Source organism: Megascapheus bottae, chromosome 4 (assembly GCF_031878675.1).
Source record: "Megascapheus bottae isolate mThoBot1 chromosome 4, mThoBot2.hap1, whole genome shotgun sequence".
Taxonomy (NCBI): domain Eukaryota; kingdom Metazoa; phylum Chordata; class Mammalia; order Rodentia; family Geomyidae; genus Megascapheus; species Megascapheus bottae.
In genome coordinates, this window is record NC_143512.1 from 69,286,993 (window position 1) to 69,292,992 (window position 6,000).

Consider the following 6,000-nt stretch of genomic DNA (forward strand, 5'->3'; position numbering starts at 1 on the left):
TTTTTGGCTGTCTCTCTACTTGTGTGGCTATGCTTTTATCTGGGCAGAAACTTTTTACTTTTAGGTAGTCCCATTTATCGAGTCTCTCTCCAGTCTCTTCTGACCCTGGGATTCTATTCAGGAATCTTTTGCCTGTGCCTATGAGTTCCAGTGTCTCTCCAACTCTATCATGTAGTAGCTTCAAGGTTTCCGATCTGACATTGAGGTCTTTGATCCACTTTGAGTGGGGTCAATTTTTAGTTTTCTGCATGTGGCTGCACAGTTTAGCCAGCACCAATAATTGAATAGGCTGTGCTTGTTTCAATGTATATCTTTGGCTCCTTTGTTAAATAAAAGTTTGCTATAGTTATGTGGTTGTTTCTGGATCTTCTATTCTGTTGCATTTATCGTCTAGTCTACTTTTGTGCCAATAACATGCTGTTTTTGTTATTTTGGCTCTACAGTAGAGTTTGAAGTCCTGCATTGCTCTTTTTGCCTAGAATTGTTTTGGCTATTCTAGGTCTTTTCTTGTTCCATATGAACCTTTGGATTGTATCTTCTATTTCTGAAAAGAATGTCTTTGGGGTTTTGATGGGGATTGCATTGAATTTGTATATCAGTTTTGGCAATATAGCCATTTTCACTATGTTGGTTCTCCCTAGCCATGAGCATGGGATGTCTTTCCATTTCCTAGTGTCGTCTTTAATTTCTTTCATTAGGGTTTTATAGTTTTCATTGAATAATTCCTTTACATCTTTGGTTAAGTTAATTCCTAAGTATCTTATTCTTTTGGGGCTATTGCAAATGATATCATTTTGTTGATTTGGCCTTCTGTTTGTGTATTGTTGTTGTACATGAAGGCAACTGACTTCTGAAGGTTAATTTTGTATTCTACCACTTTGCTAAAATAGTTTATTAATTCTAGGAGTTTGAGAGTGGAGGTTATCGGGTCACTCAAATAGAGGATCATGTCATCTGCGAATAGGGATAGTTTAATTTGTTCTTTCTCTATGTGGATCCCTTTGATATCCTTTTATTATCTTATTGCTCTGGCTAAGGGGTCCAGCACTATATTGAAAAGAATTGGAGAGAGTGGGCATCCCTGTCTAGATCCTGATTTTAAGGAACTTGCAGATTCAGCCAAGAAATCTAATCTTCATATAATAAGGATTGATGAATGGGCAGAGTACCTTGATAAAGGAATGCAACCCTTTTCACCAAAATCATAGCAGAGAACTTCCCCAACCTTAAATGGGAAAATGCTCACATTATTGAAGTTTTCAGAACTCCAATCAGGCAAGATCATACAAGGAACTCAACTAGACACATCATAGTAAAAACACTAGATCTGAATACCAAGGAACCGATCTTAAATGCTTCAAAAAAAGAAAGAGCTATACTACAATGGGAAAAAAATAGAATAACTGCAGACCTCTCCATGCAAACCCTAAATGGAATAAAATCTTGGAAAACATCATTCATTCCCTTAAGACCAACCACTGCCAACCCAGACTGATTTATCCAGAAAAACTAGCATTTATATTTGAGGGTGAAACAAGAATATTTCATTCCAAAGAGAAGCTATATGAATACATGCACACTAAACCATCATTACAAAAATATTAAATAATCAAGAACAAATTGCAGATCAGCTAGAACCCCCATCAAGAAGCAATTATCTATAAATCACTAAACACAAAAGGGGAAAAAAGAAAGAGAAAGAAACTCAGAAGTAAAAATAAATAATGACAAAGAACAGTGACCATTTTTTCCATAATTTCTCTAAATGTGAACTGGCTGAACAATCCAATCATTAGACACAGAGCAGCAGACTGGATTAGAAACAAGACCCATCCATATGTTGCCTCCAAGAGACCCACCTCACTGCTAAAGGCAGAAACAAACTCCTAGTGAAAGGATGGAAAAAAATTCCACTCCAATGCACCAGGCAAAAAAGCAGAGGTCGCAATCTTAATCTGAACAAAATTAACTTCTCAGTAAAATCAGTACATAAAGATACAGACGGCCACTACATATTAGTAAAAGGCACAATCCATACCTGCAATATTACAGTTATAAATATTTACTCCCTCAACACGGTAGCACCCAAAATCGTCAAGCAAACTCTCTTAGAATTACGGAACAAAATAGACTCAAACACAATCATAGTGGGAGACTTCAATACGCCACTCTCAACAAATGAAAGACCAACTCAAGAAAAGTTAATCAAAGACACCATTGACTTAAGCGACACCATAGCCCATCTGGGCTTAACAGATGTACACAGAGTCTTCCATCCAATGGTGAAACTTTATACCTTTTTCTCAGCAGCACATTGAACACACTCCAAAAAAGATCATATAATAGTTCATACAGAAAACTTAAGCAGATTCAAGAGGCCTGATATAATCCCATGCATTCTATCTGATCACAGTGGAGTCAGACTAGTTCTGAACAATGTAGTACAAGCCAAAACACATCCAAACACTTGGAAGCTGAACAACACACTTCTGAATAACTCCTAGGTTACAGATCAGATCAGAAAAGAAATTCAAAACTTTCTTGAATGTAATGACAATCAAGAAACATCACAAAGGAACTTATGGGACATAGCAGAAGTAGTTCTAAGGGGCAAATTTATCGCACTCGGAAAGCATATTAAAAAGATAGAAGAAGAGCATGTAAATAACCAAAAAAAAAACCCCTGAAAAACCTAGAGGAGCAAGAAAAAGTTAATTCTCAAACAACTAGAAGGACAGAAATAACAAAAATAAGATCAGAAATATCAGAGACTGAAATAAGATCTACTATACACAAAATTAATAAATCAAAAAGTTGGTTCTTTGAAAGAGTCAACAAAATTGACAGACCCCTGGCAAGATTATTCCAAAAAGGAGAGGGGAGACTCAAATAAACAAGATTAGAGACCCCCACGGGAACAATCACAATCGATATCCAAGAAATATGGTCCATTATGAATAATTACTACCAGGGCCTATATTCAAAGAAACAAGAAAATCTAGTAGAAATGGATGATTTCTTAAATAAATATAGGCTTCCCACACTGAACAACAATGAGGTAAAGAAATTGAACAAACCAGTCTCTTACAATGAAATTGCAGAAGCAATCAGGGAAATGCCAACCAAAAAGAGCCCAGGTCCAGATGGTTTCACTGTGAATTCTTCAAGATGTTTAAAGATGAAGATCCAGAAACAAATTTAAAAAATAACACACTACGATCAAGTAGGCTTCATCCCATAGATGCAAGGCTGGTTTAACATTCGCAAATCAGTGTAATACATCACATCAATAGAGGTGAGGATAAGAATCATATGATATTTTCTCTGGACACAGAGAAGGCATTTGAACTAGAAAAGATAGGAATAAGAAGTACATTCCTTAAAATAATTGAAGCCATATATGACAAACCTACAACCAGTATTATACTAAATGGTGAAGGATCATTTTTATTTAGTTTTTCTCAATGTTATACATTTTAAATTCAAGTATCAAAATGTTTAAAAAATCAGCAATATGAATAAGTGCTCCAATATCAAATAAAATAAAATGTTATTTTTAATTTTAAATACATAGGGCGATTTAAAAATACTCAAAAGGGGCCAGAACATGGCTTTGTAGTGGATTCCATTCCTTGTTACCACATACATAGAATAGCCAGAAGTGGTGCTGAGCTCAGGAATAGTGCTCAAATCTTCAGAAAGTCCAAGGACAGTGCCCAAGCCCTGTGTTCAATCCCCAGGTTCAGCAACAAAACAAAAACTTAAAAATACTCAAGACTAGGGATTACATAGATGAAGTTCAAGGGAAGAACACCAATGAAGCTGCTCCACGATGACCTGAAGTCAAGCCCACATTCATTCAGTCAAGTCATCAATAGACAGATAGATAAATAGGAAGATAAAGAAATGAATTAATCAGTGCAGAATATTTAATAATTGTAAATGTATATGTTCCTATTAGCAAACCCACGCCATGTATGAAGTAATACTAGTAGAACTGAAATTAGAAATAATACAAGACCAATGATAAAGTGCAACAATCCTCTTTTGCAACAGAAAAAATAGGGGAAAACACTGAAAATATGGGGTAAAGAAGATAGCCTAATAAGAACTAGTTGGTAGATGCAGATCACTCTAAGGACAGGGAAGAATCCATATAGTGCTCAAGGGCTCAGAGGAACCACTTCATCACGAAACATTTATAAAAATATTAAATGAAATGTACACTCATTAATAGGATATAAGTCCTGGAAAAAGTATTTATTGAAGTCAGTGGAAATTGATTTTGAAAGTTGTAGAAAGATATGGGGGACACATGAACAGAAAACAAATCAGATGTTCCAAATAACAAAGGAGAAAAACAAAATGAAATTAATTTCATGTTTAGATCAATAAAGCTTAAATTAGTGCGTTGCTTTGAGCTACTCAGGTAGCTTGGCCGTGGAGGATTGCTGTTCAAAATCAACCAGGACAGGAAATTCCATGCAATTCTAGAAATACTCAGTAACCTTAGTGCTAGTGGCTAATGCCTATAATCAAGAGGCTGAGATTTAAAGATCTCAGTTCAAGGAAAGGCAGGTGAGTCTTATCTCTAAGTAGTCATCAAAAAGTTTGAAGTCGAGCTGTGGCTCTAGCGTTAGAGCAATAATAATCCTGAACATGAAAGCTCAGGACAGCTCCCAAGACCTAAGTTCAAGTCCCAGAACAAGCATAACTAACTAATTAAACCAGTTAAGCTGAAGATATGCTTAATGTGGTAAAGTGCCAGTGAACCAGCAAGTCCAGCAAACACAAGATATATATTCATGCCCAAGTACTGGCAAACACACACATACTCACAGAGACATACACATCAAAAATGGGTTTTGCTCAAGCAATATTGAGGGAATATTTTAGCCAAACCTATTTATTTTAAGAAAAGAAGATATGAGCCGGGTGTGGTGACTCACACCTGTAATCCTAGCTACTCAGGAGGCTGAGATCTGAGGATCATGGTTCAAAGCCAGGCCAGGCACTAAAGGACCTCAGGCTCTTACCTCCAGTTTTTAAAGTGTTTCATATTTTTGAAAAAATCATATTAAATGAAATAAGCCAGACCAAAAGGAGCATAAGCTCCATGGTATCCCTCATTTGTAATAATTAGTACACAGGTAGGAATCTCCTAACAGAGGATCGCAATACTTCAACACCTATGTATATATGGCCATACATGGTGTGACTAAATGAAATGAATTATAAGTAAATGAAACAAGAGGTTTATCTGATTGCTGTTCATAATATACTATGTGAAGTTATTTCCTTTTTCTTTTTTTTCAACTTGTAGTTAATCTCATGAGGTTACCATATCTGAAATTGTATGCTGGTATACTGTATATACACTTATTTGTTTATCAAATAGAGAAGGGAAGAGGGAAGACAAGACTGGGAGGGGGAGGGAAAGGAGAACAAAAACATGAAAAGGGGGGTGTCAAGGATGGAGTAGTAATGTACCCACTACCTGAAAAATGTTACTGTACCTCCTCTGTACATTATCTGACAATAAAATACAATTTAAAAGGTAAGAAGAGTAAAGTCAGTGTGAAAAAGAAAGGATGTAAAGATTAGAGAACACCTTAAACATCATTCCATTAGTTGTTACTAAAATTTATATAAAATAAGAAATTCCCTTGAATCACAGGACCAAGGGACATGTCTCTCTGTAGTTTCATGTCTCTTCATCTGCCTATACGGTCATTATTTTTATCTTTATGCATAACTTTATAAGTAGAGGCCATTTAAAATGTTTTTCACATTTCTTTTTTATAAATAAACTATTCATTTGTAATTTTGTTACCAGTCATTTAATTTGTCCTAAGTTTTGAAAGCAATGTTCCCTCATGTGGCTTGGGTTCTGAATTATCTCCCATCCAACGCCAGGTACTGAGAGCATAAACATACAGAAATATTATTGATTAATCTTTCCCATTTTATTGAATATAAATTTGATAAATTATGATGTGA